The sequence below is a fragment of the Vicia villosa genome, unplaced genomic scaffold (assembly GCF_029867415.1).
Source record: "Vicia villosa cultivar HV-30 ecotype Madison, WI unplaced genomic scaffold, Vvil1.0 ctg.002350F_1_1, whole genome shotgun sequence".
Taxonomy (NCBI): domain Eukaryota; kingdom Viridiplantae; phylum Streptophyta; class Magnoliopsida; order Fabales; family Fabaceae; genus Vicia; species Vicia villosa.
In genome coordinates this window covers 1-12987 of record NW_026705902.1, presented here as the reverse complement: position 1 = coordinate 12987, position 12987 = coordinate 1, and positions in this window count along the sequence as shown.

Here is a 12987-nt window from a genome sequence, read left to right as displayed (position 1 = left end):
AGCTCATCTCCATCTTCATTTCTTGCATCAGCAAGCACAAATTTCTGGGTATTCTAGTGTTCAATCCTCTTCCACCTTCAGATCTCGATAGGCAGACGTGCCTATCTACCTCTTCAGGTTTAAGAAGATTGAACAGGGGCAGCTGTCATACCCCAAAATTTGCCCGATTAATTCTCGTCTAATAATTTATCAAGGGTATTAAAATTAAGAGTTATGGGGTTTAACATATCTATTGTTAAACCCACGCTCTTTGTTAGGAGTAAATTAATGGTAAATTCATGTGTTAATAGAAGTGATTTAGTCTCCAAACCAATGCAAAATGTGATGAATCCATAGGTTTTTATGAAGAATTGAACTGAATAAGTTTAGTTCATGTATAAAGCAAATCGAATCACTTGTGGGTGTTATTGTTGCAGGTTTTGAGCTGAATTGGAACTTAAGAAGAACATGAGGAGGATAGAGAGCTTGAAGTCTCAAAGGCAAAGGAAAAAGTTGGTTTTTGCAAAGGTCGCGCCGCGAGAGTTCTTCCTTGCGCCGCAAAAACATCTCTGTTTGAGGGGCGCGCCGCGCCAGCCTGTTGCCGCGCCGCGGCCTCGGCGTTAAAAGCCCAAAAATTCTGTTTAAAAGCCCTAGCTTCCAAGAGAGAAAGGGTGGTTAGAGAACTTTGTGAAGAGCGAAATTAGGAGAGCATTCTGAGATTGCAGCCAAGAATAACAATTGAAGGCCAATTCTTTACCAATCGAAGACATTCCATTGATGAAGATGAATCCTTCTATTAATTCTTGTGTGTTCTTCATGTCTATGGAGAGCTAAATCCCTCTTGTTGAGTCTAAGGTAGTAGTTAACCTATGATTATACATTACCATTGATTAATTCCTGTGAACAATTGTTTGAATTCATTATCAATAAGAAACCTTGTTTTTAATTTACATCATTGTTGAATCTTCGATCGAAAGAGAGGATTTTTACTTTTGCCCTAGGTTACTATATTGATTCAATTATAATTTGCAGAGATGGAATTGTGATTGGGTTTTCATAATTATCGTTCTTAATCACTATTATCGATATTGATATTTGGAGAGATCGAATCTCATACCGGTAAAAGTTTATCTAATTTGATTTGCAGACATGGAATCTTATTTGAGGATAAGTGAAGATAGTGATTCAAAGGATTGTTCTATTGGGAATTAATTGATAATTGTATAGGATTAGGTTGATGAACCCTAAAGGCTCAACATCTTTCTTTATTTGTTAACACAAAGTCCTTTACTTACTTTTATTTTATTATTTGCTTTTGATATTATTAGAAGTATAAAACAAACCAAACCAAATTTCCTAACTCAAAATAAACAACTATAGAACGGCAGTGATATTAACCAATCCCTGTGGATACGATATATTACAGAAAATATTTACCCACAAATACTTTCAACAAATTGGCGCCGTTGCCGGGGATTGGTGTCAATATTGCACGCATTGCAATAGTTCTTATTTTGAGTTTTAATTTTTATTTTCTCGATTTGGTTGTTTCACGTGTTTGTTAGTTTGTGTAGAAATTCGTGTAGGCGCAGCAAAGTTCCCAGTGACCAACTTCTTTTTGATCCCGAGATCGAAAGGACCGCTAGGAGGCTAAAGAGCAAAGCACGAAGAAGAGCAAACATAGCAAGAACAAGAGACAACGCAACCGCGACATCGTCACAACAACTTGAAACTGTTGACGAGTCGCAAGAAGGATTCTTCTTTCACGAACTATTCACGGAGGAAGAACCGGAAGTTATTATACAACCTACTGTTGGCAACATGGCAGCTAATGGTCCATGTGCTAATAGTCCAAGACTCAATCCTCAGTTCGCTAGAACTGCCGCCAACGGGCGACCGACAGAACTGAAGACCGGTATCATACAATTGATTTGTGCAAGTCCTTTCGCCGGATTGGACCATGAAGACCCGTACACGCATCTTACTCGATTCTATGAGTTAGCGGGTACTACGGGTGTCGCTCAAGCTGATGAGGAAGCATTATTTAAGAGGTTGTTCCCACATTCTTTGTTATCTAAGGCAAAAGATTGGTACCTGGATCAACCCGAAGCAGTGATGACTAATTGGAACACATTGGAAGAAAAATTTCTAGAAAGGTTTTACTCTCAAAACCGATTCTTTGAAGCAAAAACAGCAATAGCAGTATTCTCTCAAGGTAGTAATGAATCTTTGAATGAAGCATGGGAAAGGTATAAAGCTATGTTGAGAAAGTGCAAAGGACACGGTTTTTCAGACGTTGATCAAATCCATATGTTCCGTAACGGTCTCACAGCTACAAACAAGACACTTTTGGACGCCACAGCTGGTGGTTCTCTCATGTCCGTAACACCTGAAGAAGCTACTCAGATAATAGAGCGAATGGCTCTAAATGATCGTCAAGGCAATCATGATCGAACAGTAAGAGAGAAGAAACCCGGAATGTTAGAGTTGAACAACAGTGATGCTCTACTTGCTCAGAACAAATTGTTAACTTCACAAGTGGAACTTTTGACACAACAAATGTCTAAATTACCACAACAAATCAAGGAGCTGAACGGGGTATCTAATTCATATCAAGTTGCTAAGTGCGAATTGTGCAAGGGAGATCATCAAACAGGATTCTGCCCACCAGTGCAAGAAGAAGAAGAAGTGAATTACATGAATAATAACCAAGGACAAAGGCCGAATCAATATCAAAATCAGCCATACCAACAAGGTTATCCGCCAAGATATAACAATCAAGGGTACCAACAAAGGCCACCGAATCAAGGGTATCAACAACAAGCCTTCCAACCGTACACTCAACCACCACCACAACAAGGAGGACAATCCAAGTTGGAGGAGACCATGAATCAGTTCATTCAAACATCAGTGATAAATCAGAAGAACCAGGAAGCTGCAATTAAAAATCTGCAGACTCAAGTGGGTCAAATAACACATCAGCTCACTCTACAGGCACAAGGAGCCTGTCAAAACTCAACTGTGAAAAGCCCGCAAGGCCAAGAGAAAATTAATGCGGTTACAACAAGGAGTCAAAAGGGTTTAGAATCGGAAAAAGAGAAAGAGGAAATAGGTGACCCTATGGTGATGGAGGTAGATCTGGAAATAAGAGAGAACCCAAAAGAGCCAGAAGTTGTAATACCACCAATGAAACCAGTTGAAGAAAAAAATAGGAAAGATGTTGAACAGGTGATTAAACCACCTCCTTCTTTGCGAGTGACAAAGAAGGATTCAAAAGAGAAAGACTTTCGAAAGTTTACGGCCTTGTTCAAAAAGTTAGAAGTGAATCTACCTTTCTTTGAAGCACTGGAGCACGTGCCTGTGTATAAGAAATTTATGAAAGAGGTGTCGGCGAAAAAAAGATCACTAGAAGGAGAACCAAAAATTGCAATCGAGAAGTGTAGTATAGTCGCTGCAGCAAGAAAGATCCCAATTAAGAGAAAAGACCCTGGGGCGGTGGCGATACCATGCACTATCAAGAATATATCATTTAAAAAGGTACTTCTCGATTCTGGCTCTAGTGTGAGTTTAATGCCGTTATCCATTTTCAAAAGGCTTGAATTAGACAAGATCAGTGAAAGTAAGTCGCAATTAAGGTTCGCCGATCACACTATTAAGAAATCGTATGGGGTAGCGGAATATGTACTAGTAGAAGTTGATAAGTTTGTTTTCCCTGTTGACTTCCACATCATGGACATTCCGGAAGATGAAGAAACTCCGATCCTTCTTGGGAGACCCTTTTTGTTGACAGGACGCTGTAATTTTGACATTGAAAAAGGGACGCTAACGCTAAAATCATTTGATGAAGAAGTAACCTTGAAGATGTTGGGAGTCAAGAAACATAGGGCAGGTGTGAATGAGAAAACTTCAACTGGTACGCCGGAAGGTGAACAAGAAGACAAAAATCTCAAAAATTTCCAAGAAAAAATTTCTAACATATCTTCTCAAATGGAACCAAATTATGAAGCTGTCAAAAGTCCTAAGAAGGCTAAGGAAAGTGATAAGAATGGGGGAGGTAAAGTGAAGAGAAAAGCTATCCATGCTTTTCATCTTCATGAGTTTGTGGTTATGAAAGTGCAGAGTAACGAGTTTTGGAAAGGGAAACACCCTCCATAAAAAAAAAAGGGGTAATGGACCGTCGAGCCATGCGACGTTAAACGAAGCACTTTGTGGGAGGTAACCCACACTTTTAATGTTTTGTCTTATTTTGTTTGACTTTATTTCAGGAAATAATCAGGGAACCCGTCTGGTGAAAGCTAGGAGGCAGCAATTGATATTGCGTTACTCTCTGTAAGTCACCATCTCGGACTTGTTACGAAACATTGAGGTCAATGTTTAGTTCAAGTTTGGGGGGTGGAGCTATTTATTTTTGAATTGTTCAAATTTTCTGTTTTTTTATTTAATTACGTACTCCCAGTTAGAGTAAGTAGTCCCATAACAAAGCGGGAATCTCAAGCGAAGTATCAACAAGGAAGCAACATGTATGAAAAGTGGTAGGAAGTGAATGTTCAAAAATTTTCAGTTTCACTTTCTTTTCCAATAAGTAACAAAGCAGGTATGAATTTTTGAACTCAAACTCTTAATGTGTGCAATGAAACTTAAGGTGTTAGTAAATACTGTCAGAAGTTCTTTATGGTACATTGTTTGTTGGATCGGCTTAGCCTTAACCATTGTGAGGAAAGCTTTCCACTGTTTACTATATGCAGGAGACCATCAATTATTTTGACGTGTTTGTATCATGCTAAACCGTTTGTTGCATCGTTTGTGGAAATCTGTGAAAGTGATTTAGGCACTTGTTTGAATCTGAGAGTTCTTTTAGCCTATTCCAATGAAAAAAAAACTTATTTGCTTCTGTGAGAGTGTGATCCGTTGCTAACCATTCTTTGAGCCTGAGGTCAAGATAAGCATCATAATATGCACCAAGGAAATAGCTGGTGAGTTTTGATCTCAATAAAAAGTTTTGTTCTGGACCATCAATCATAAAATTTGGTGATGTGTTTTCTCTTTGACCTTTTTAGAAAGTAGGGGAGCATTCATATAATCTGAATACAGGTTGATCTCCAAGTTGGGGAGAGTCACATTCAAAAGAAGAGTAAGTACTTATGGTAATCGGTGAAAGATAAAAGAAGTCGTAGCTTGAAAAAAAAAAAAGAGAGAAGTAACAACGTTTGAATATAAAGATTGTTGAAAAAAAAAGTGAAAAAGAAGAATCAAGCTACGAATGAATGAAAAAAGATGGAGGAATTAGAGTTAGAGAAAAAGAAATAAGTTATGATTTGGATGCTTCTCTATATTAGGAACAACCCTTAATTATCTTCTTTTCTTTGAATCTAAACCACATTACAACCATAGAAAGACCTTCTGATTCTCAGATTCCACAAGACTTGATGCTGACAATTTGGTGAACGTATGATATGGATCTTTGTTGATTTAATTGTTTGGATGAGTGTTTAACCCCTCTTTTATTCATCATACTTGTTGATGAGAGTGATTAGTGCTGATTCAATTACAATTGTGTAGTGTTTTGAACTTCTGGAGGTAATTTGCTTTCAAAGTTTGTTTCATGTGTATATTCTGAGTTTGCAGGTAGAAGAGGAGTATTTGACTTAGTTACTGGATTGAACCACTTGAGAAAAACTTTTTGAAAAACTTGTTGCTTGATTGTCGATAGACTTTGCTGGAGGTAAGTAATTTTGTTTAGGGACAAACAAAGCTCTAAGTTGGGGAGAGTTTGTTAGGAGTAAATTAATGGTAAATTCATGTGTTAATAGAAGTGATTTAGTCTCCAAACCAATTCAAAATGTGATGAATCCATAGGTTTTTATGAAGAATTGAACTGAATAAGTTTAGTTCATGTATAAAGCAAATCGAATCACTTGTGGGTGTTATTGTTGCAGGTTTTGAGCTGAATTGGAACTTAAGAAGAACATGAGGAGGATAGAGAGCTTGAAGTCTCAAAGGCAAAGGAAAAAGTTGGTTTTTGCAAAGGTCGCGCCGCGAGAGTTCTTCCTTGCGCCGCGAAAACATCTCTGTTTGAGGGGCGCGCCGCGCCAGCCCGTTGCCGCGCCGCGGCCTCGGCGTTAAAAGCCCAAAAATTCTGTTTAAAAGCCCTAGCTTCCAAGAGAGAAAGGGTGGTTAGAGAACTTTGTGAAGAGCGAAATTAGGAGAGCATTCTGAGATTGCAGCCAAGAATGACAATTGAAGGCCAATTCTTTACCAATCGAAGACATTCCATTGATGAAGATGAATCCTTCTATTAATTCTTGTGTGTTCTTCATGTCTATGGAGAGCTAAATCCCTCTTGTTGAGTCTAAGGTAGTAGTTAACCTATGATTATACATTACCATTGATTAATTCCTGTGAACAATTGTTTGAATGCATTATCAATAAGAAACCTTGTTTTTAATTTACATCATTGTTGAATCTTCGATCGAAAGAGAGGATTTTTACTTTTGCCCTAGGTTACTATATTGATTCAATTATAATTTGCAGAGATGGAATTGTGATTGGGTTTTCATAATTATCGTTCTTAATCACTATTATCGATATTGATATTTGGAGAGATCGAATCTCATACCGGTAAAAGTTTATCTAATTTGATTTGCAGACATGGAATCTTATTTGAGGATAAGTGAAGATAGTGATTCAAAGGATTGTTCTATTGGGAATTAATTGATAATTGTATAGGATTAGGTTGATGAACCCTAAAGGCTCAACATCTTTCTTTATTTGTTAACACAAAGTCCTTTACTTACTTTTATTTTATTATTTGCTTTTGATATTATTAGAAGTATAAAACAAACCAAACCAAATTTCCTAACTCAAAATAAACAACTATAGAACGGCAGTGATATTAACCAATCCTTGTGGATACGATATATTACAGAAAATATTTACCCACAAATACTTTCAACACTCTTATAAAACTATTTTTATTGGGGTGTAATTAGCAGATATTTTGGGCCCAAAACTAGTCAGTCCATTTATCTTATCATGAGGGTTTTTATTAAATATTATTACTGACTCTTATTAGAATTTTAGTATTATTAATTTTAATATTATTAGTATTAGGATTATTATTATTATTAAACTAATTATTATTGTTATTTTATTATTAATTTCTAAAAATGACAAAATTTAAGTTTTTTTTCTTTCTTTTGTGGGTTTTAACCTAATTTTCTAACACTATAAATAGAACCTTTGACAATCCTATCAAGGACCTTCTTCCAATTTGGCGAACTTTTTTCACAAATTCACACATACTCAAAACTACGCTTTTTCATCCAAACCTACGTTTTCTACGTTTTTATCTTCTCCCTTTGAGGGTTTGTCTTAGGGTTTGTCTTGAACATCCCTAATCCGCCATTGTCGATCAACTGACAAGAGCTGACAAACCCTTTCCCCTTTCAAACGTAATTTTTAAACCACTCAAACACAATTTCAAATCATTCAAACTCAATCACAAACTCAAACATTTTCGGTCGATGATTAGCTATGAGGCCTCCCCAAAACAGGGTTTTTGGCCATTATTGTCTAGATCTAACAATGGCCTATTTTCACTATACATGGCTTTTGGCCTTCTGTTCCCTTAGGTTTACCTTTTTGGCCAATGATCTAATATGAGGCCCCTTTTTTAAAATCTTTGTTTTGGCCAATGATTTAATATGAGGCCCCTTTTAAAAAATCTTTGTTTTGGCCAATGATGAACATCTGAGGCTTCTGTTGAATTTTAATGTTTTTTTTATTTTTAAAGGTTTTTGGCCAATGATGCATTGAGGAGGCCGTATTTTTATATACTATACATATATTTTGGCTTAGCCATGGTCATTGTTGTCTCGATCTGACAATGACCATATCAAAACCTTTTGAATATTTTATTAATTAAAATAAAATAAGGTTTATTTGGCTAAAGGGTTTCAACCATCTTATTGGTTGCGATGATTAGCCTATTTTCTCTAAAAATTCGTTATTATTTATAGTCGAATCTATCGATTATGAGGGATAACGATGAAAATTAAATAATTAATTCTATAAAACATATTTATTTGTTATTAGTGATAATCAAACCTATCGATTAGAATTGGTAACAATACCTGCCCTTTATCAAAACTGAGATTTACCCTTTTGGGCAAAGGCTAACCTTTTTTTTATAAATCTATTAGTGAACAATTGTCAAATCCTTTTTATTTATAAAACCTAAACCTAAAGATTAAATGGGTCCCCTTGAGTACAAGGGAGGCAAAGGGTGCCTAACACATTCCCTTTGCCCAAATCTCTCTTTGGTACGTTAGTAACCGAGACTCATTTCAATTTCAATTTCAATTTCAATCCAAATCGTGACCTTTGCGTTACGTCTTATCACGTTAGTCCTTTAGCGATGATATGGCACCGAGTTCTTTGGTACGTAAGTAACCAAGACTCATTTCAATTTCAATTTCAATTTCAACCCAAATCGTGACCTTTGCGTTACGTCTTATCACGTTAGTCTTTTAGCGATGATATGGCACCGAGTTCTTTGGTACGTAAGTAACCAAGACTCATTTCAATTTCAATTTCAATTTCAACCCAAATCGTGACCTTTGTGTTACGTCTTATCACGTTAGTCTTTTAGCGATGATATGGCACCGAGTTCTTTGGTACGTAAGTAACCAAGACTCATTTCAATTTCAATTTCAACCCAAATCATGACCTTTGCGTTACGTCTTATCATGTTAGTCCTTTAGCGATGATATGGCACCGAGTTCTTTGGTACGGTAGTAACCAAGACTCATTTCAATTTCAATTTCAATCCAAATTGTGACCTTCGCGTTACGTCTTATCACGTTAGTCTTTTAGCAATGATATGGCACCGAGTTCTTTGGTACGGTAGTAACCAAGACTCATTTCAATTTCAATTTCAATCCAAATCGTGACCTTTGCGTTACGTCTTATCACGTTAGTCCTTTAGCGATGATATGGCACCGAGTTCTTTGGTACGTCAGTACCAAGACTCATTCCAATTTCAATTTTAGTTTCAATCCCAACCATGACTTATTTCGTTAGTCCCTGAGCGCAATAAGTTATGTCATATCACGTTAGTCCCTTGGCAATAGTACAGAGCTATGCCTCTCCGCAAATAGGGATTTATTCTCCAGGCTTCTCGAAACAAGTTCGCCACGTCATACATGTATCAGAACAACACAGTGTGTTCTTCCAGCAACGCATCTACTCTACATTCCACAGTACTAGCAAATTTCAGGGCATTTTCAGTGTTCAATAATCTTCCACCTTCAGACCGCAACAGGCAAGCATGCCTATCCGATTCTCCCGGTTTAAGAAGATTGAACAGGGGCAGCTGTCATACCCCAAAATTTGCCTTCTTCATCCCATTTACAATTAGGGTTCCATCCAAATAACATCCCATAAGTCAAAAGTCACCTGAGGCTAGGGTTTGAGGTTCTCTTGAAAAGATCAATAAGATAAGGGTCTTAATCAAGATTCTATGGTTCATAATGACCTAAGATAGCTCCATGGAAAAAGTTAAAGCTCAACTCCAAAAGTTACCTGCTCAAACAAACTCCAAGATTCACAGTCAACTGATTAAACCTAAAAGTCAACCACAATTAAAGCATGGTCCAAACCTCTGATCATTGATCAAACATCAAGTATAGAAGTGTATATCCATCATTTGATCAAAATTTGATCATGATTTATCAGTAGAAACTCAGAGATGAACAAATACAAAAAGGTTCAAATTAGGGTTTCTCTGGGAGAAAGTCAACTCAACTTTGACTGACCATAAATTTCACATGGAACATCAAAAATTCCCCACTCAAAGCCTATTTGGAAGGAAATTGGATTCTCTACAACTTTGTCTCTCACAAGCCAAGGCCATAAATGCTTCATTCAGGATATATGGTACAAAAGATTACAGGTACTTTTTAAAGGTCAACCGAAAGTAGTTTTTTGTCAAAGGGCATATCATCAAGATAAAATCTCCAAATGAAAAATATGTTCTAAAGTGGCTTATAGAGGACATCCTGAGGTTTCCAAAAAGTCTTAGAACTCTCTCATACCTTAAAAATTGAGGGAGGTATGCTTTGTCAAAGTTGGTCGATTTTGGAGGGAAAATGTGAAGAAAATAAGGGTTAAACTTAGATTTTTCCCAAATGGGCCTATCTTGTAATGACCCAAACTTGTTCCTCATGAAGTCAAGAAGCTCCAAAACCAATCCCACAATTTAGTTGATTTTATTATAATTTTTGTGAAATTTTATTCATTTAAAATATAATAAAAATCAAGTAAATCAATGAAAAATCAAAGATATGATTTAAGTCCATATTCCAATCTTATTCAATCAGTATTTAAGTCATATTAGGTACCCAAATTCGTGGACATAGTATTGGGAAAGATTGAATAAAATTTGAACCAATTTAGGAAGGATTTATAACTAATTTCAATCTAATTTCAATCAAATCTTGCCCATGGGAAATACTTGATTCAATCCAAATACTTTAACCTAAAGCAATCACATATAAGCCAACAACAAATGCAGACAAGGGGAGGTTTTTTTTTCGGTGCTCCAAATACTGAAAACGATGCTCCAAAAAGTAAAAAAAAATTTAAAACTGAATTCATGATTGAGGGCGATTGAATGAGTTAGAGGAATGCTAACATGATCCTGGAAGGGTTCTGAAGCGAACCATATCATCCCCTTCAATTACACGTACAGAATCATGCCTTTAATGCCCACGGTTTGCAGTGATTTTGTTTGCGTTTGTTCTTATTAATTTACGATTTGTTAATACGATTTGATTGTATATATGAGTTTGTGATGATCTTCTGAAGCTTTTGACATAGGTTAATTGAAGTTTGATTACAAAATTGAGAATCCACCATTGTTAGGGTTTAAAAGCTCTAAATTGGGATTTTTTCAGGGAGGTGAAATTACCCCGAATTAATGGTACTATCATGTTCAGAGCATGATTTATAATCAATCCATGTCTTTGGAATTTATTTATTTGTTGTCTTTTAGGAGATTCAAATTGCAGGGGCTATGGAAACATATGGAAACCGTGGCCAAAGCGTTTATGCGTTTTGCAGAAAAAATTAAAGGAAGGAGAAGCACTGTAGGGCGCGCTGCTTTGTTTTTTTAAAAAGGGATTCACGTCATTTGAAGGGTCATGTGCGACGCGTTTCATTTAGTTGTCAATAAGCAAGCATGGAACGAATGGCAAAGTGCAAGTATGTATTATCATCCAAACTGGGGTTCGATCCCCACCAGAGGTAATATTTTTTTTCAATTTTCTGGATAAGTGTTAGCAAGGTGATCCAGCGCGCAGATTCTTATCACGTGTGCGGTGCACCCTCAATCATACACCGTCAGGTCCCACTGAAGGATCAGATCCACGCCTTAGAATTTGCAGTCCATCATGGACATTCAAAGATTCCCCACACTAAATCAAAACCAGGTTTCTTTCATTTATTTTTATATATTATTTACATATTATTCACATGATTGTTTAATTAAAAGAAATAAAATATGTATATAATTTAATTTCCAATTAGGGTTATATAATGAAATTAGGATTAGTCTATGATTTAAAATTAGATTATTTCCCGATTATTCGGTTATGTCGATTAATTCATTTATTTAATATTAATTGTTATAAAAATGACAAAAAACCTTAGAAAAAGATATTAAGTTTAGGGTTTGCTCAATCCCATTGGCCAAAGTATTAGGATTAAGATTTTCTAACCGATTTAGGGTTAGCCAAACAATTTTAGAATTTTATTCGCTTCGATTAAATCAATTGATCGCGGTGGGTAATAATCAATCCTTTAAATAATTAAATAAAAATTAAAATAACATTTATTTTGCTAAAGGGTTTTAACCAAAGCTATTGGTTACGATGATTAGCATTTCCCCGTTATCAAATTCGTTATTATTTGTAATCGTATCTATCGATTATGAGGAGTAACGATAATTAAAATACACATTTGCTATTCGTGGTAATCGAATCTATCGATTATAGTGGTTAGCAATCCTCCATTCAATCTGTTAGCCGTGGTAATCAAACCTATTGATTATCGTAACTAATGGTAACAAATTAAAATCAGGGTCATACGCCCAAATCTTAAAACACACTAAACCACAACACTACGGATTTTCATCCTTTTCAATCAGGAAATTCAAAATGCCTTTCAAATCACAACTTCTAAAACTACGATAGGCCATTCAAAAAGCCTTCGAACAACCTCACACTAATTCAAAGGCGTACAACCCTGTGCCCGAACTACGTTGACTCTGATTCTCCCTAAGGAGATACGTAGGCACTTGGTAACAAGGCGAGTCCCCCTCCTCCAAACTCTAATCATGTTCAAATAATTAGCCTTTAATTCTATTAACTGTCTGTCATCTTTCTTTATTTTTGCCATAAACTTTGATTCTTTAATGCGAACCTTAGGAAAGGGTTGAGGGTGCCTAACACCTTCCCTCGACCTGAATATAGTATCTTACCCTGATCTCTCAACTGCGTGAGGTTTCCTATTCGCCTTGGTAGAATAGGTGGCGACTCTAAATATTAATTTTTAGGGCAGGTTGCTACACACCCTGATACTTATAATTACTTAAAACTATGGGTCTTACAGTTAACGTGCAGGTAACGACGTTGAGTAACCGTTTACCTTATAGCTCGAGTCAGTGTGTCTATGCTCTGATATGTAGCACTCAGGGGATGTTTGTGTGTTTGATTTTGTTGTTATATCTTATCAAGTTTTGTTATTGTTCTCTTTGATTGAGATATGTTGGATATGTTGATTGCCATGATTGGCATAAATGTTATGATTTGAATTTATGATGTTCTTTGAATTCTGCTGCGAGGTTATAAAGTTGTTTGGATTTGAATAACTAATGATATATGAGTTTCCTCCGATATAAGTGCTATGTATCCGTGATTTATGAGCATGATTTGCGATTTTTTAAGTTGA